The sequence below is a fragment of the Pongo abelii genome, chromosome 5 (assembly GCF_028885655.2).
Source record: "Pongo abelii isolate AG06213 chromosome 5, NHGRI_mPonAbe1-v2.0_pri, whole genome shotgun sequence".
Classification (NCBI taxonomy): domain Eukaryota; kingdom Metazoa; phylum Chordata; class Mammalia; order Primates; family Hominidae; genus Pongo; species Pongo abelii.
This window is the reverse complement of record NC_071990.2, coordinates 144,162,451-144,182,638: the sequence shown is the minus strand read 5'-3', so window position 1 is coordinate 144,182,638 and position 20,188 is coordinate 144,162,451. Positions and strand designations below refer to the sequence as shown.

Genomic DNA, 20,188 nt, shown 5'->3' with positions numbered 1-20,188 from the left:
TCCCAGTAGCTGGGACTACAGGCACATGTCAGCCACCATGACCAGCTAATTTCTATTATTTTATAGAGATAATTTATATATTTTATAGAGATGAGATCTCTTATGTTGTCCAGGCTGGCTTCAAATTCCTGGCCTCAAGCAATCCTCCCCCTCAGGCTCCCCAAACACTGGGATTCCAGGCATGAACTGTCATACTTGAGATCTCAAAATTGTTTATTTTGGCCTTAGGGCTTGTTATGGTCTCAGCACAGTCCACTTGGCCCATGAGCTAGGGTAGTCATGAAACTCCGGAGTAGCCAGTCAAATTGACCACTGACAAAATGAATAAATAGCCACTGTCAATGCCAGGTAGATAATTACAACTATTTCCTCACAAATCCACAAATTCCATTTTCACTTAAGTTTTCCAGAAATGTTAGTTAATAATAGATACATAGTCCAAATTTTCAAAATTATTTCAGTTTTACAATTGATAGAGATAGAAGCAGAGTCCAACCTATTGTTAAATAATGCAAAGGGTGGTTGAAAGCCTATGTGAGGACACCTTGCACAAAGGGAGAGATGGCAGGGGTTTTGTCTGAAAAGATTTGGACACAGCCTTTCTGGAGATAGAAGACTGGAATAAATGAGCTCTGCAATTTCTAGCAGCCTTATGATTCTGCAGTTAATACGCTGGTTTTCAACACAAATAATCAACAATAGTTGACTGACTCTCTTGGCTTAAAGCAACACGTGGGTCTGCAGCTGCTTTTCCTCTCCCTGGAGCCTTCTCCCCCTTCTCTGATTTCTGGGTCAGGTATATGTCTTTACCTCTGTTGAAGAAGGGCCCTGGCTTCTGCGGGATGCCCATGCTACCAATGACAGAGCAAGAAGAGTGGACAGGAGTTTCAATCAGTCCTTGGGCCTTTGTGTCCTGCTCCATGCACTTGAGCTCCAGCTTGTTTTGCTCTCCCCCACTTTGAAACTGCCTTAGGCCATTTGGGCTTCTATAACAAACTATCATATACTGGAAGGCTTGTAAACAACAGAAACTTATTTCTTTCGGTTCTTGGGGCTGGGGAGTCCAAGATCAAAGTGCCGGCAGATTCAGTGTCTGGTGAGACATCTGTGGAAGTGGGGAGAGAGCTCTCTAGGATTTCTTTTATGAAGACAGTAACTGCATTCATGAGGGCTCCACCCTCATGAACTAATCACCTCCTGAAGACCCCATCTCCTAATACCATCACACTGGGGGTTAGAATTTTAATAAATAAATTTTGTTGGGACACAAACATTCAGTCTATAGCAGTAATCTTCCTGACTATCTGTGCTCTGGACTTCCTGCATTGGCATCTCACTTGAAACTTAACCAGCCTCCACAGTTGTGAAATCCCTTACAATATTCTAATGCATATAAATCTCCTAGTGGTTCTGCTTCTCTGGTTGAACCCTGGCTAGTACACATGATAAAACTCTTCCAAGAAGGTGAGACACCAGGTGAATACTTAATGAAATAAGTAAATGCCTCCACTAAGATTAGAAACGTGCAGTTGGTAGAATCCCACATCCTTCTATAATCAAATCACTTCCTTAAACTTCACTAGAGCCAAACCATAAGAGATGAACTGATAGAGAAAACTACTTAACCATACTCAAGGTCATTTGGTACCAGCTTTTAAATATTGACAGAGAAATACTCCCATCTCATACATAAGGAAAACAAGAGATCAAACACTTAAATAAACTTGAGCCCCTGGCTGCATTCAACGGAGTTCAAGGTTGAGATTTTATAATATCCATATGGTTCCAGTTAGAGTTGGATGGATGGAGGAAAGCTGTGATGGTTATCAGACTGACTTCCTGGACTCAGATGGAAGGAAGTCACATATATGGTGAATGCTAGATACTTGCTGATTTCATTCTCTACTCTAGGCAGTGATGAATTCCCACAGAACCTGTAAAAGAAAAACAGAGAATAATGTCACATATAAGTCAGTGTGTGTATACACACACATGCACATACACACATAATAATAGCTAACACTTCTATAACTCTTTGGTTGCAGTAACTTAATTAGTCACCAGCATAACCTGTAACTAGGTAATATTATGACAGCTATTTATCAGAGAGGAAGGAAGGCATTGTGGGATTAAGTGTCTTGAGAGGGTCATGTTGAGGTGTCTGGTATCTACAGCCTGGTAACCAATGCAGTCCTGCTCCAGGGTCTCTCTGCCTATCAGTTCCACTCTGCAAGTGTATAATCCATATGGGTGTGCAGGTGTGCAAACCTGACATCCATAGTTCATAACCTGGCTACAAATTGCTTTTTCAACTCCATCTTTCTCCTCTCTTAGATGTTCTCGCATTTAAAATTTCCATAACATTCTTATGTTTAAAAAAACTTTGAACACATTTATAATAGCTTTTTTGAACTCCTTGTTAATTTTATCTCTCTATTATTTCTGTGTCTGTGCCTATTGACTGATTTTTTTATGGTTGTGGGTCACATTTTTCATGCTTCTCCATATGTCCAGTGATGTTTTAATGGAAGCTGGATATTGTAACATCACATTGCTGTAAGTATCTCTCTTGCTCTCTCTCTCTTTCTATTTATATATATGATGAGAGAGAGAATATATATGTAAATATATATAACACAATATATATTTATATACTATATTAGCATATATATTACTGAATAATATAACATATATTAACACAATATATTTATGTATTATACTAGCATATATTATATTACTTAAAATATGTAAATATATATACAATATATCTCTTCAGAGTTTTATTTTTCTTTAAGTAGTATTAAATTTTCTTTTGGCAGTAAGTTATTTATATGTGAGCTCCATATTTTTAAAGCTTATTTTAAAACTTGTTAGGATGGGTTTAGGCCAACCTTTATTCTAGAAGCAGTTTAGCTTTATTATTAAGACTGGAGTGTCTTGGGTCTCTCCTGAATATTCTGGGTGTTTCAAGAGTATGCTCCACATTAGCTGGATGAATCTCAAAGATCTCAGTCCTGTGTGAGCTCTGGGAATTATTCTGCACAGAGCTCCCTGCTTTTTGTTGTTTTTCTTCAGAAGTTGTTTTTCATTGCCGAGTCTTGTGGATTCTCACAGTATGCTCATGTTATTCAGGCAAAGACTAGAGAGGATTCCATGCAGATTTGGGGGATGTTTTTATCTGCACAGCTTGCTTCTCTAGCAACCTGCACCACACATTCCAGTCTCCCCATCTTCCCTGAACTCCAAACTCTGTATCCTCAGCTCAGTGAGAGAGCTATGCTCCTTCTCCCAGTATTGTGGCCTGGAAGGAAGGAAGGTGAGGTAATTACAAGGGTCACCTCATTTGTTTATTTTCTCTCGGGGATCGTAATCCTGTACTGCCATTTCTAAGGTCTGGTAACAATCCTTTTCTATACTCTGCCCTGTTTTCTAGTTGTTTACAGTAAGAAAGCAAATCTGATATTAGTTATTCCATCATGACTGAAAGAGGAATCCAATAATTTTATTGTAAATTAATTATTAGTAGATAACAATAGTTCAAACAAGACTGAGTATGAATGAATTGATATAAAACTACATTGACTAAAGCTTTATGTTTATGTTTTTTAAAAAGCAAAGTTCAATGTGCACAGCTTGCGCATTTTCTTTTCTAGGTTCTCAGTTGGATTGTGAGAATTTTTATGCTTTTACCATCTTTTCCTGCATATATGTCATCAAAGTGTCCTGATACATGGTTTTGCAAGGCAGATCTGTGGATTTCTGCAGATATTTCAACCATATCGATGAGTACTATTTCATGCTCAGATCAACTGTGCATACATACAATGAAAATTTACTAGTTTATATTTTTCTCTCAGTCCAGCCATCCCAGGAGATTGATGAAAAATGAAATAAATCCTGTCGGCATTTTTACAACTCTTAGGGGCAAAAACCATTACACTTTCAAAGAAGAGAGGAAGTGTATTTTAGTGGTCAAGGGACCAGAAGAGATAGAGGTACCCCAAGGTTTGGGGTACCTCTCACAGGTCTCACAGGACACAAATGTCCTGGCTGCATAGTGTTCCTGGGCACAGCTGTAGCTGAATGCTTGTATGTCAAAGGGGAGTTCCCTAGCAATGGAACAAAACTGATGATTCAAAGAGAAGGCCCTGAAAGGAGGTCATCTGTCTGAAAATCTGGAACCACTTGTCAATCTCACTCCTAATTTGAATGGGAGTCTTCTTTGTACTGAAAGTACTTTTCTATTATCTTTAGCACTCAATAGGGGCTCAATACATGCTTGTTAAATAATCATTGTGAAAGGTGAGCACACTCCCTTGTAAACATCTCCCACACCAGTGCACATTCTTCCTCTTAGGTTTTAATTTGTTTTTTCTCACCAAACAAATACAGAGGCCTTTTTATGAAAGGATCGTTTTCTAAAAAATACCCAGGAATCAAATGTGAAATGGATACTTTGTTTGGTAAACTAACATTTTACAATGTTATGGGGACGGTGTTTTATTTATTTATTTATTTATTTATTTATTTATTTATTTATTTATGACAGAGTCTACTTCTGTCACCCAGGCTGGAGTGCAGTGGCATGATCTCAGCTCACTGCAACCTCCACCCTTTCAGGTTCAAGCAATTCTCATGCCTCAGCCTCCCAAGTAGTTGGGACTACAGGCACGCGCAACCATGACTGGCTAATTTTTTTTGTATATTTATTAGAGACAGGGTTTTGCCATGTTGGCCAGCCTGGTCTCCAACTCCTGAGCTCAGGCAATCCACCTGCCTCTGCCTCCCGATGGTGTTCTTTATAATCCAAAGTCAAACTGCCATCTCTATAATCTATCACCCGGACTGAAGAAGAACCAAAGCGGCACTGTGCAGCATTAGCACCCGTGTCCAAGTCTGCTGTAGGTACATCAAAGATGCCCGTGAAAGCAGTTTAGATGCAAGGTCGGGATCACTAGCTTTTCTGTCATTCTCCAGAGGTGGGGGTTGGGGAACCAGTCAGTTACGAAGCACTTCAGAACTCCTGGGAGAGATCAATAAAATGAGGCATCTATATATATAATAGAATAATAGCTCCCAGTAGTGTTTTTTTGAGAGACAATAACCCATTTAATATTTTGAAATGGCTTGCCCAGACAGCACTCTTTGGAACATCTTTTGCTTTTCTTGACCTCCGTCTCAAAGGTCTTCTAGCTTTGAAAAAATCCACCGTTCTCTGGACTTCATGAGGAAAGCAGCTAAGATGTCTCATGGCTGCAAATGAGATTTTTTCAGAATTTCAGATTGCTGGTGTCAAAAACATAACCAAACAAAAAATGTCTTAAACTTGTTCTTCACTGATCATGTTCTCTTATTCCATGCTTCCCTTACACATTAAGAGCATGAATATAGATCCAATTAGACTGGGCTATTTCTTAACCTATATTCTTGCCCTTGGAAATATGAAAGTGTACCATGACTACTACTGATAATGGCCTGCTTTAACAAATACTTCACAGTTCCCTGATGCATACTCAGAAATCATTTGAGCAACATAAATTAAATCAAGTAGGAATGTGTGATTACATAGAATATAGTTTTAGTTAGAAGGCCTGGGTCAAACCCCTGGAATTAGTACAACCTTAGTCATTGAAGGTGGCTCTATAGATTATCTAACCATGGTCTCTTTATATAATGGGTCGAATATTTCTCACTTTACTTACTTCATAGGATTAATAAAAAGATTAATAAAATTGCATATAGTATGCATATATCTCTCTCTATATGTGTGTGTTTGTATCCCCTATTCACATTAGCTAGGCAACAGTTTCCAATTTCTTCAGGAATTTCATAAAAGCTACTTTTACATAAGTAATTTATTGGTAGTGAAGTATACAAGAGTAATTATAATGATGATGATGATGATGATGATGAATAACAACCATTTTCGTGGTACCCCTTTAAACCCTCTGCATACATTATTTCCTTTAATCTTAGCATTTGTCCAGTTGAGGAAACTGAAACTAAAAGATCACTTTGCCCCAGTCACACAGCCAGGAAGCCCAGCAGAGATTCACACTCAGGTCTGACTGGGGTCCACATCTGTGTTCTGTATACTACTGTGCCCGTCTTGCTCCCTGCCTGGTAGAGCCGAAAGAGTCAGCAAGAACATAAGAAAAAGTAGTTTGAGACATATTTAAAAATAAATTCACAATACAGAAAGGATCTCTTGCCCAATCATTAAAGAATAATAAATCAATAATAAATTATGCAAGTAACATCTGCCAATATAAATATGCAGTGTGACTAGAAACCACTGACAAAAAGTAAAATCTACCTGATTGGAGACAAGAATCCTTTTAAAAATAAATCTTGAGTCAAAGGAAGTATACAAATCAAAATTATAGAATTTCTAGAAAAAAAGCTTATAGAAACCATGTTAACATTTTTAAAAGAAAGAAAATAAAAGCAATAAACATACAATTCAAAAGTTAAGAAAACACACAAAGACACTAAAAAGTCAAAGTAAGGAAAGAGGGAGAAATACAAGTGGAAAAATCAGTAAAGTAGGAAAAAAAAAAAACAGAAAAAAAAGCCCAGGTCATTTATTGTTTACAGTTTTAAACCCAGGATGTATGTATCTGATATGCAGTAGTAGGGGCTTTTCAGGGCCCTGGCCACTTAAATAGTAGCATGCTCTCTTCAGGGTAAATTGGATGGGAGAAATCATGAAAGGCAAATGCATCCCCACCCTTCTCCAAACTCCACTCCAAGTGGCAAACAGAGCCTGGATGGTGTCACTGAACATGCACCCTTACTGGCCCTGGGGGCAAAAGATCACAAGATTTTGGAGGAAAGTTAGAATAATTATAACGCCCAGGGTATAGAAAACTGTAACCATTCAAACAAGTCAGCAAATAAAAATTTTGTCTGGACTATAGCATGGTTAAAACTGGTAATAGAGAGTTAACCTCAGAGGCAACCATAGAATACACAAAATAGCTTCAACTGATGGTCTCGTTAAATGAAAACTTCCAAGCTAATGATCAAGACAAAAATTAATGAATTTTTCAATTGCTTTACTTAAGAAGAAATTAAGTGCGAGGCATGAAATTGTACAAGTGCCCGTTTCTTGGCATGAGTTTTGGAATAATGCTTGTAAAAATCTGACTTTATGTTAGATTTCAAATTAATTTCACATGTAAATTAAATTTTTTAGGGAAAGAAAGTTTCCTTTTTTACTTGTGCAGTTTTAAAAAGACTAAATTTTGAAGTGAGTTTCAAGGACAATGGTAAAATCCTCAAGACAAAGGCCTTGCTAAAGCATGTTCTTTGGACTAAAACAAATGAAACAATTTTATTTTCTTGCTGGAAAAAATGTTCTGAGCATTTGGTTTGGTTTTAAATATCCTATTAGAAAACAGTGCAGGGTCTTGCGCTATAAGAATATATAGATTTTCACTATCAAACGAAATAGTTTTTAAATTTACAATAATCTTTCTGATTCTGATATGTGTTTATTGAATACATATTATAAAAAGTTAATAGCTTATCATAAATGTGATCTCTTTTCTCTATATATATATGTGTGTGTGTGCATGTGTGTATACACACGTACACACATAGACACATATATATGAAAAATTTTAATTCATACATATATACTTTGATATACATATTCCAATGTAGTAGTACCTGGTCATAAATATCACCCCAAGTGTTTATGAATGATACATATCTGATTAGTATGAACTTATACCTAATCACAAGTACTTAGAAATATAATATTATCTACTTTTTGAAAGTCACAGACCTTACTTTAGAGCTGTTCTATATACAGTGTAAACTTTAAATATCAGAAAAATAAATATTAACTTGTTGATATGATTCGAGTTGTGCTTCAACTCTCTTTTCTCATCAAAACTATGTCCTGAACTTAGGTATCACAGCAACTGAAATTAAATGAATGGGTAGAGCATTGCAATTCTCTGGCTAGAGTTTCTTTAAAATGAAATTTCTTTGGAGAAGGATTAGCTCATTGATTTATTAGGAAGTTGTTATGAATTATTTATGTATCAGAGGCTTTCTATTAAACTAGACAACTTGAGGCTACAAAGAGACACTGTCAAGGGTCACGGAAAAGGATTTGGTGTGAGACACATCCTTACCCATACCATGGGCAGGCCCAGGCATGGTGATGCTTTGCTTGTTACAATGCTGGCCTTGAAAGGGTAGACAAAAAAATGCCAATAAGCCATGTCACTGTGGGTGATTGAAATCATCAATATCATCTCTTTTATTTCTCTCCAGATGATCTAAAACAGGGATCACTAACTCAAATATTTAGAGGGGACCCCAGGTGACGTTCATGAAAGAAGCAGGCCTAGTAAGTCTATGACAAACTTGAGAGTGTGCCCAGCTCTACTTCAGATGAGTAACACCATGTCTTTAGGGTTTAAAAAAATAACTGGAATGTTGTATCTAATGTGAAATTTCCCAAATTTAAAATGTTGGCACAATATTTGTATTAATCGCATAGGTCATCAAAACTACATCATTAGGCTAGAGTTGATTTTTGGTTTCAATGTACCATGCTTTTAAAGTGTTTGGTCCTAGGTCTTATTATATGAATAAAGAGAGTGGGGAAGATTAGCTAGTACAGTGGTGAGGGTGTTGTTTATTATTTCTTCATTCATTATAAATTTGAAAGAGGACCTACTATATTCTAAGCCCAGTTCTACTCATTGTGGATAAAGTGGTGAGCAAGTCCCTGCCTTTATAAAATTTACATTCTTGTGAGTAGGAGTGGGTGAGACTGCTGTAAAATGGATAAGGAAAGATGAGAAAGAAATGGCATGAAAAGTGCAGATCCATAGAATTTTTGAGTAGTATGAGAGTTTGTTCCTTCTTATTTCACAGACATGGAAAATGACTCCCATAGAGATTAGTGGATTGCTCAGGATATAGTAAGTTACTGGGAGAATCCAGGCGAGAACCCAGGGCTGTGTTTGTGGTTGTGCAAACTATGCAATTACACAGGGCCCCTTGCTTGGTTTAATGCTCTGCTGTCACTGTTAGAAATTCTCAATTATCTTTGAACTTGTGATTTGTAACAGAAGTGCAATGCAATGATGAAGCTCGTGCTGTTCCTTGCCACTTCATGTGCACAGAGCTTGTGGCGGCTCTGAGCACAGAATTCTGGTAACTACAATGCATGGAGTTCAAGAAGACTCCAAGTGATTGCAAGGTAAGCTTGTTATGTTCATTCTGAGTGATTGGGAGGGGTGGGTGGGGGGCACTTCTGACAGCCCCAAGAAAGGTTGCACTTTCCATTCCAAGGGGAAATTGCTTAGAACACAGAGAGAAGACTATGGTGTTCCAAGAAACTCAAACCACCAAGGAACCCTATTGTGTCCTTTCTTACATGTGTTACTCCCTTGCAGTAGTCAGCCACTTGTGCTGAATATGCTGACATGGAAGGAAAGGGAAAGACAGGGCAACCAATAGTTCTTTTTCCTTTCAATCTTTCCTTAGCCATCAGTAACCCCAAAGGTAGGGAGAGTTTGTAGAATGTGTGTGCATCGAGAATTGAAATAAACATATTCAAGTTTGTTCTGTGCAGTGTTTCCACTGTTCTGATAAGAACAAAATAAATATGCGTGTAAAAACTATGTAATATGAGGTGTTTGATTTTAGTGATTCTGCATACACATCAAATACTCTTACACTGGCATTTAAAACTCATAGCACAATATAAAGCTAAAGCTAAATGGTAAAATTCACTCATAATTTAACTTTTTTTTTTTTTTTTGGAGATGGAGTCTCACTTTGTCACCCAGACTCTAGTGCAGTGGCGAGATCTTGGCTCACTGCAACCTCTGCCTCCCAGGTTCAAGCAGTTCTCCTGCCTCAGCCTCCTGATTAGCTGGGACTACAGTCACCCACCACCATGACTGGCTAATATTTTTGTATTTTTAGTAGAGACGGGGTTTCACCGTGTTGCCCAGGCTGGTCTCAAACTCCTGAGCTCCCAAAGTGCTAGGATTACAGGCGTGAGCCACTGCACCCAGCCAATTAAAAATTTTAATTTTAATTTACTTAGAACCACATTAAACAGCATTAAATATAATTTAAAACCCTGTGATGAAGAAGGAAGGAAACTTTACATTATTTTAGTGCCTTCAATGACTCTTTTCCTGCTTTTTACCAATGAACCCTGCATTTTCATTTTGCACCAGCCCAGCAAACTACATAGCTATACCTGCTAAACCCAGGTTAGAATCCATTCTCTTCACTTGTAAGTCACAATGCCTCCCTGAGCTCTGGTTTCATGCCAGAATTGAGTGATGATGATTATTATCCTAGAACAAGGAAACAATGAAGCCTTGTTTAAATAGTTTTCACTTTATCTAAGTTGTCATAATCATAATTTCATAGTAGTATTAATACACCCAAACTTGCCCATCTTTGGTCTGTTCTGGTTTTTCATTAATTTATCTCATAGCCCTGCTCATGAGACAAAATGAGGTAGTGTACAAGCAACTCATAGGACGGTTTATGTTAATTACTGCTGTTTTGGCTTGATTGTTGAAACGTGGTTATCTGCTGTTGAAATAAAAGAGCAGTTCTTTGTCTCAGCTGGAAACAAATGATTAGGATATAGGATGCCTTTTCCAAAGAGAGGAGCTTTTCAAAGAGCACATTGTCATGATTTGGGGAGAATCATTCTGAAGAGACAATATTTGCTCTTTTTTCTTTTCACTTTCAATGCTATTAACATAAATTTGAAAATATTTTGATAGGCATTCACATCTCCTATGAAGTAGCATATGAACCTGGATACAATTTGGTTTCCAGAACAGTTGGAAGCATTAGCCTTGTGTATCAGCTTGCTAGGGCTGCCACAATAAAGTACATACCAAAAACTTAGTGACAGTCTTAACAAAAATTTGTTCTCTTAGTTCTGGAGGCTGGAAGTCTGAGGCCAAGGTGTCAGTAGGGTTGGTTCCTTCTGAGGGCTGGGTGAGGAATCTGTCCCATGCCTATCCCTTACTTTGAGTGATTTGCTGGCAATCTTTGGCATTCTTTGTTATGAACAAGCATCACCCTGATCCCTGCCTTCATCCTCACATAGTGTTCTCCCTGAACACATGTCTGTGCCCCCAACTTCCCCTTTTTATAAGAACACCTGTCATAAAAGGTTAGGGTCGAACCTAATGACCTTGTTTTAACTTGTTTACCTCTGTAAAAACCTTATCTCCAAATAAGGTCACATTCTCAGGTACAGGAATTAGGACTTTAACATATCTTTCGAGGGGATACAAGTTCTTGGAAATATTAAAGTTGGCCAGGATAAGGAATCAAAATCTTCCAGTCTCCGTCTGTCTCTGGCTTACTATTGAATTCTTCAGTGGAGGCCAGCCTGTAGAGGCCTCATGAGGCTGACACTGAAGGTCTCCTGGTGACAAAGATCAGAGAAAGATGTGTCCTTCTACTCCAAGACATTGGTCGCCTGAACAGAAGATCACGCCCCTTTCATCCCACCACACCGTAGTTCCAGACACATGTGTATGTGTGTATGTGTGCGTATTCAAAAGGAGTCAGAAGCACTTGGAAATGTTGCAGCAACTTCCCCCCAGAGTACAGTAGACTTGTGTGGACACCAAATACCACTCCTATCACATGGTTTGATTAGGATATCTGACAGAGCATCTAACAGTCCCTGAAACTTGGAGGGCATTCAGGAGTTTCTTGTTAAATAAATAAAACTAGTGAGAGGGAGCTCTGTTTCTTACATACTTTCTCCAACTTTTTACTTCCTGATCTTTTTTCACTGGAGTCTAGACCATGAGTAGAGGATGGGGATGTATTTATATGTTTAGTTCCTGGTCCACTGTCAGTGGGGTCCACCATTATCCCCACGACTTGTACCCACAACTCACATGCTTTCCATAAAGAAGGTTGATGCTTGCCGTGCATAGCCAAGTTTACTTGATATAGACTGTCTAGCTTTTTCCTACCCTTAGAAATTGCTTGGACTTAGAGCAATGATTATGCAAGTGTGTGTCTGTGATCTGCCTGTGACTGAGGTTGACGATCTCCTTTCTATCTCACTATTTTGCTGCCTAAGCCTTTTTGCTGACTTTGGGTGGCAGGACAGGTTCTTCACCAAACCCCACTTTTAGATATCTATTCCAAATTGAAGAATGAAGTCAGCATGTTATTTTTCAACTCAGTTTGACTTCGTGAATGGGAAATAGTTTGAAGTCTTTTTATATGTTAATCTTAGTCTAAATTGAAAAACCGTTCACAAGTTTTATGCATTTACTCATTCATTTACATGTATGTATTTGCATATTATCTTCACTATATCCATTTAAACACAAATATATTTATACTTCTAATAAGTGAAGATTAGACACTAAGATGAAGAAGGCAAAATACAGTTTCCTAGGTTGGGGGAACATCCAGGGCAGAAATATTTTTCAGGATGTTGGAAGTATGGGTCTGGAGCTCAGGAAAGATATTTGAGACTCAATTCTCTCAAGATGCTGGCTTCACTCTTGATATTAAATGAGGTTACCAGGGAGAGAGTGAAGACAGAAGAGCAAAGAAAAGGGACAAGAGATAAATCATTATGTTAGGCCAAAAGAGACAAAATTATTCAACTGATTCCTGATTTGGGACTTTGATGTCCCTTTCTGGAATTTAAACAAGCTTGACTTAGTGTTAAAATTAAACCACAGTCCTATCTCTTATAAATTTTGTAAGTTTGTAAATCCCTGAGAAACTTCTACTACTCACCATGACTGACATCCTCATAGCCTAAGCTGGTTATGTCTTGAGAGCCAGGGCTAAAAATGATGGCTAAAACTTATGTAGTACTTTCTCTTGTACTAGACATTAAACTGAGCAATATTTACACGTGTAATATCATTTAATCTTCAAACTAATGCTATAAATCTATCAATTATCTCCATTTTACATATAAATACCAGGAATGATGAGGTTAATTTGTCTAACATTAAATAACTGAAAACTGGCAGAGTGCGGGTTCACACCCTCAGCATCTAATGTGAGAACCTGTGCTCTTAACCGTTGCTCAGAACGGCCTCCCCTGCCTGTGTCCTGAAGGTTAAGGCAGAGTCTCATTCGCTTTTCTAATCTCTTGTCTCAAGACATTATAGAAACCAATGAAAAATAGTTATTATTCAATAACTATTATCCAGTGGCACAGACTTTAATTTGAAAGGGTTAAAGTGAAGATTTTTTTTAATATAAAAAGGAGGACATGCCGGGTGTAGTGGCTCACACCTGTAATCCCAGCACTTTGGGAGGCCGAGGCGGGCAGAACACGAGGTCAGCAGATCGAGACCATCCTGGCTAACACGGTGAAACCCCTTCTCTACTAAAAAAAAATACAAAAAATTAGCCGGGCCTGGTGGCGGGCGCCTGTAGTCCCAGCTACTCCGGAGGCTGAGGCAGGAGAATGGCGTGAACCCGGGAGGCGGAGCTTGCAGTGAGCCGAGATTGCGTCACTGCACTCCAGCCCGGGGGACAGAGCGAGACTCCGTCTCAAAGAAAAAAAAAGGAGGACAACAAAGTAAGCACAGACCCTTGGATAAACTAGCATTCAGGTCTTAAGAAAGGACAGGTGAAATAACCTAGTAAGTTAGTAAGTTAAGGTTGTGAAAAGGTGCTCAGATTGTCTTTTCCTTTTCATGTTAATAGCAGCTATCCCAGACTATCTCATTAAAGGTCACAACTTCACCCTGTCCCCATCACCCCTTGCCGTGAACCCACAGCAGGGGAAATCACAGAGTTCTTCATGGGAAATGCAGGCTGCCAGTGTATGATGTTTTCAGCTTTCACCATACTCACTTTCCTTATCTACATGGTTATCCATCCTTCTGACCTTCCTATTTTAAAAATGTTATTTATTTATTTATTTGAGACAGGGTTACACTATGTCACCCAGGCTGGAGTGCAGCAGCATGAACACTGCAGCCTTAACCTTCTGGGCTCAAGTGATTCTCCCCACTTAGCCTCCCCACAGGCTGGTACCACAGGCACGTGTAACCATACCCAGCTAAGTTTTTTATTTTTTGTAGAGACAGGGTCTTGCCATGTTGCTCAGGCTGGTCTCGAACTCCTGGGCTCAAGTGATCCTCCTGCCTTGGCTTCTCAAAATGCTAAGACTACAGGCACGAGCCATCAAACTCTGCCAAGTTTCCCACTTTTTTCCAAGGAAGAAATGTACTTGTCCATTTCCAAGGCTTACCCTTAATACAAATTGCATATAAGACTATGATAATTCTTCTGAGTTAAGATGATAAAAACAATCAGAAAGTGTCAGTTCAATGGAAGTTCAAGAGGAAATTCAGTGACTTTGTTGAAGGAATCATATTCATGTCTATGTTCTCAACACAGAGTCTGGCATACAATATATCTCCCAAGAGTGCTTTCTGAGACAAACTGGAGTAAGATGGAGGACATATTTCTAGCTGGGAGTATTATCTAGAGAGGATAGTCTGGTAACACTGCCAGAAACTCCACGCAGTTCAAAGAATGCTAAGGACCCAAAGCTTCAGAGGGGAAGGAGAGAGAAAAGCACTGATTCTCAGTGCTTTCTTCCTGAAGTTCCATGTTTGGAAGGTTCTGAGATCTGTGTCTCCATGGATGCTGACAGCTAGCCTCTGTTCTTGTTCACATTTAGTTTTGGGGGTGTCCTTAGAAATTCTAAGATGTCATCATCCTTATGGTAAAAGGCAAGGTAAAAAGATAATTAATGCATCTTAATCACTTCAAGCATCTCATAAGAGCTCTTCATTATTCAAACTTGCATCAATATTTGGTACTTTTGACATATATATCAACACTTTGAAATACTTCCCTGCACGTATTGGGAAAGTAGTGAACAATGACAGTTTGTTGAATGAACTAAAGAAAAAGTGTGTTTCTGAGAGATAAACTAAGACCAGAGACCATTATTCTGTAGTATAACCAACCGAGTCATATAACTTGATTTTTTCAGCACCCAGGATGCAGACACAAGGAAAAAGTGGTGGTTTGCTTGACCCAAAATCGGAGATTTGTCAGGTTAAGTGGGGTGGGACATATGAGACTGCTGATGAGAAGGCAGAGGAAAAGGTGAGTCTATGCAAAATAGAGAGTTAAGCATGAAAAGAGCCCACATGAAAGAATCTGGGGACTGAAGATGGGCACTATCCCAGGGAAGATGTGGTGAGAAAAGCGGGTGGACTGGAGACGAGGATTTGAAAGTCCTCGTCTCAGAATTAATTATACTAAAGTGGAAGACTTCAGAATATTGATGAAGGGAAAAGATAGCTATGCATTGTTTGATGAAATGGAATTATGAAAGTCAGTTGTAAGATTCTTTTTGAATGTTCCTTAAGGTTCTTGTCTTCATCATAGTTAAACAGTTAAAGTAGCCTAGGGAGACATGCCTCCTGACTAGCCCATTTCAAGTTATCCTACACGGCATTTCTAAAAGCAAGAAAGAAGAGAGGCTGATCAAGTCTCAGTATTCATGTTCTTTTATGCGAACATGTCCATTTGTGCTGTGCTGTAAACTGACTATTCTCGGCTAGCCCAGCCTGCTTAGCAGTCCAGATCTGTTCTCTCTGGACTATGCCAGTTTTGGAAGATACCCACTGGACTGTGCTTTTGGAATCTGGGACGTCTTTGGTTCTTCTCTCAACTCTTAGATGCTAAATTTAATCTCTATTTAGAAACCACCTACTTCCCTCTCTACAGTTTGGCCTTAACTCTTCTTTCTTAACTCTGGGTACCTTTGCTCCCTTCCCTACAGTAGATGAATTCATAGCTATGGTCTCCTGTCTTTACAGAACTTTATTGTCCATCAGACTCGTTTGGCTTAGCTACACATTAGGCCTGCCTTTCTTTGAGTTTATTGCATTTAGTTGTTTTCTAACACCTTATTCAGTATCCCTCAGGGATCCATACCTAAAAGTACCTGCTCTTTAATTCTTACTTGGTAAGGTCTAAGAAATGAGACCACACTTCAAGTATTTGATCTCATCTTAATTTACCTGAGATACGCCCAAGGGGCAGTGTGTGTCTATAATTATGACAATGACAGTACCACTCAAAAAGTAGGGTGGATGTTTTAGGGCAGAAATCTCTTTCCCTGTGTCTTTAAATCAGAATAGATGGAAACACTATGGATTAGAGATAAGCCATCGAGGCTTCTTCCTTAGCTATTTCAGGGCAAGACTAGCCTAGACAAAGAATTAGTCTGGCAGATAATATTCCTTATAAAATACAGTAGCACAGAATGTCTAATAAGGAAGTTCATGGATGATTTCTCTTCCTTGAAAATTGCAACTTTAATCTTGTTGACCTTTCTTGGAACACGAGGGCAAAACATATCCGGCACTGAGAAATCTCCTGTCGTCATTTTAATATGCACTCTCCCCTCCTAATAGAATGCTTGTGTGTATCAAAATGGGGAGCAAAAGGGCTCTGCTGCCGGAGAGAAACTGACACCCCAGCAGGCACTCAGGAACTCAGCATTAGCAGGTCTTATCTGTGTTTTAAGAGACAGCTGGTCTAGTGAAGTGAGAAGCATTTTGTTCTCTAAGCAAAAAGCTTCAGGGAAGGGAAGTTTGGGAAACTGTGAGGTTACTTTTCACATTCAAAATTAGTTGCTTTTATTTTCACAGAAATTAATTTTTTTATTCTGTCATTGTGTGTTTTGAAGATGTCTTTTACTAAGACCTTTGTTTTGGGGTTTGTTGTTTCTAAGTATTCATCTAAAATTGTTCTTATTCTGAACCAAGTAAACATCTTCAATTCTTCAGCTTTTCCTATTTTTTGATGGGTGGGGGGAATGCTGCAGATTAATGCATTTGATTACATTTAACACCAATTTTTCTTCATACAAACACATTACTGAAAACTAGTTTGCAAGGATGAAACTCAACTCTTAGGCCTCATACACCAGAAAAATACAACGTCCTCTTATGTGGAGCCTGGGCAAAGGTAGCTGCCCATTCATACAAGCTAGAAATGAGGTTTCTCTTGGCCTTCTCTATTCCTTTATCCTCTGCATCTAATTCACAACACACAATCCTCAATTTGACAAGAGCTGTAGCACTGCATAGATGTATTGTTTCTCTGGATCAACTTTAATCAAAGTGTTTTTGGCAAAATACTATCTTCTACAGATGCTCTAAAATATTCTCCACATAGTTAATTTGAGAAACGTCGTTGTGAAATTAATTCCAGGCAAATTAGTTCCATAGCATGGGAAATAATGACTTTTTAAAAATTCACAATATACATTAGTGAATTAAAGGCTCTGAAGAGTCCCACAACAATGAACTCTCTTGAACATTTTTTTTTGCTTTTTTTTAATCAGACAATGGCATGAAGAATTGTTTTTTTTTGTGTGTGTTTTCTTCTCTAAGAGCCAGTGTGCCTATTCCCTAAGTATTAACTAAATGAGTAAAGATTAAGTTCACCGCACACTTTTAGTAGGTTTACTCTCTTAAACATTTTTAGCCCAGAGTCTCTCAAACTTATTTGAAGAGGAAATCCCTTTTATTTTCTTTTGCATAATACCTATTCATTTTGGATAAAACTCAACTTTTAGACAGCTATGGGACCTAGGCAATTATTTGAATCTCTGTAGAACTGGCTTTATTGAGGTGCACTGTGGCTCTAGTCCATCTGCCTACACTGAGGGACATACTGAGATGTTGTCCTGGAAGCTCTAATTATTAAATTAATTAAAGGACTGATATTGAGGAAGTGTTCACTACAGACCACTTTTCTCTTCATGAAGACTCAGGGAGAAATTTTTGCTGAGTCTCAGTATCAAGAAAACTGTGATTCTTTTGGGTAACAAGTATGCTTTTATTTTATAGACACTTTAACATTTTATGAATACCATACATTATGTCCTCTGTGCCAGCAGATAGAAGAGTCAGATTTTAAGTCACCTGACCCGAGACTCCCAGCATGCAATTTATTTACTAACCTCTTTCCTGGCTTAATTGCTCTCAAACATTTTGTTTCACCATCATCACACCTATTTAATTAACATAAAGTTTCTATTCCAGTGTATGCATTTTATAAATTGGAGTACATTCCTATTATAACAGAGAGGGTATAAATGCATCATGTTTAAAATTTCCCTTCAACATTTAAATAAATTAATGAGACAATGAGGTGATTAAACTCTCACATAATTCTCTTACACCACACACTATACTAGCTGCTTTGAGGAATATCAATTCAGAAAAATACTGATATTAGAAGCTTTATAGTTTTATCTTTTACATTTAATACTATGATCCATTTCCAATTAATTTGTACATGTAGCATTAAATAGGGATACCTTATCTTTTTCCATATAGATATCCAGTACTCCAGTACAGTCTGTTGAAAAGATTTTCTTCACCATTTAATTGCACTGGCAGCTGGAGTGGGCTGAATGGTGACCCCCCCCAAAGTTATCAGATCTCATTCTATGGAAACTTTACCTTCTTGGTAAAGTTTTCACAGGTGTGATTAAGTTAAGGATCTTGAGATGAGGTGATTGTTCTGCATTATCTGGGTGGATCCTAAACACCATCATAAATGTTCTTCTAAGACGGTGGCAGAGAAAGATTAGACACACTCAGACGGCAGAAGGAGGTGTGATGATGGGAGCAGAGGGAGTGATTTGAAGATGCTATATTGCTGGCTTTGATGGTGGAAGGGACCATAAGCCAAAGAATTGGCTTCAAGTATGGAAGAGGCAAGGAATGAATTCTCCCTTACAGAGCTGCAGAAGTGTCCCTGCCAACAACTTGCTATTAGCCTAGTGATACTAATGTTGGACTTCTGGCCTCCAGAATTTTGAGAGGATTTAAAGAAACTAAAAAAAATCTTTGGCTATGGTATAAATCACATAGCAGGGAAAAAATGAAGTTCAGCACAAAGGAAGTCCCCCCCCCAACCATCTCCACAGGGTGGGAAACAAAATACCCTTTGGAATTAGGGAGACGTTTGGGGAGCAGGTTAGAGAAGACTAGACTAAGGGCAGAGACACTACTTGAGTTCCTTGGGAACTAGCATATGTCTTTCCCTGGCTTTGCACCATGATGGATGATGTGAGGCAATATAAACCTCAGACAATTGGAAAGCAGGTGCATTCTACATTCTATTTGGAAGTATGAGAGTCCCAGAAACCAGCATAGTGTGGCAATCGTCAAGTTGTCACCAGGGAAGACTTCTAGCAAGTGGGCTCAAGAGAAGATTCAGGGGAGCTTCAGGTAAAGCAGCTGTTTGTTTCTGAGCACCTGAGGAGGCTGCAGGGAAGCACAGTGAGAACTGAGTGACTAAAGCCAGATTGGAGATAAAGAAGCTGCAGAAGGCGGGCAGCTGCCATCTGGAGGCAATGACTAAGTTCCTTGTCTTTAGTGACTGATGTTGGCATAATGCCCAAAAGGCCAGTGAGGCCAGACCAACTTCAGTGGTATCAGCTGAGGATGGCCAGTGACATGTCGGGCTCATGCCTAGAAATTAGGAGGATAAGATCTCTCCAACTCAAGCCCATGGGGATTGCTTACTCTTCTCTGGTGCCAGAAGAGGGCAACTCATGAATCTCTCTGGGAACTTAGATCAACCTAGGTGTTGACAATAGAGATAGGGAAAGGGAAGAAACCTCCAAAGACTGAATATGCTCCCCAAAGTGGCTAAGAATTGGAAAGCAACTGAAATAATAATCTGATTTTAAAGGTCACTGATTGCTGTAGATTTATTAAAATTACTCTGTGGAGATTGGAGCTATAGGAAAGAGTTGAATTTAGATATTAAAAAAAGAATAAAGTTATATTTAGGCAACTCAATTGTTAGTGCGTAAGTTTTGACCCTGCTATTATATATATGTATATATATGTCATCACTAATTTCTATTACAACTATAAGTAGCTAGCTAACATTTCCATTTTATGGTTAACGAGTATGAGGCTTAATGAGATAAGTAAATTGTCCATGTACACATTGTCCATAGAGACAGACTTCAAATCTTCAAATCCTGGTCCACCCAACTCCAAAGTTTGTGCCTTTTCTATTAACACATTGCCTCTGATGGAGAAACCACCATCAAAAACCTGTTAGCACCACAGAGAGTTCACTTCACTTTCCTCAGTTCTCTATCTGTAAAATAAAGGTCCTT

At 38.6% G+C, this 20,188-nt stretch overlaps 2 long non-coding RNA genes across 7 annotated transcripts in view; one reads left to right on the top strand and one right to left on the bottom strand.

The window, feature by feature from the left end:
- LOC134761563 (uncharacterized) overlaps positions 1-20,188 on the top strand; it is a 106,796-nt gene that overhangs the window by 5,124 nt on the left and 81,484 nt on the right. The window contains exon 2 of the long non-coding RNA XR_010140363.1: positions 9,096-9,226. This is a non-coding gene — a long non-coding RNA (uncharacterized LOC134761563). The remainder of the gene's footprint in view (positions 1-9,095; positions 9,227-20,188) is intronic.
- Positions 198-13,500, bottom strand: LOC129060088 (uncharacterized). 6 transcript variants are annotated; one of them, XR_008526498.2, is made up of 4 exons: positions 13,294-13,500; positions 11,220-11,437; positions 10,241-10,340; positions 198-1,934 (listed from the first exon to the last, which is right to left on the bottom strand). It is a non-coding gene; the product is annotated as an uncharacterized LOC129060088 (long non-coding RNA). The 6 variants fall into 6 exon arrangements; XR_008526493.2 differs by lacking the exon at positions 13,294-13,500 and adding an exon at positions 12,784-13,081 and having other exon boundaries at positions 1,645-1,934; XR_008526495.2 differs by lacking the exon at positions 198-1,934 and adding an exon at positions 5,061-5,253 and having other exon boundaries at positions 12,784-13,486.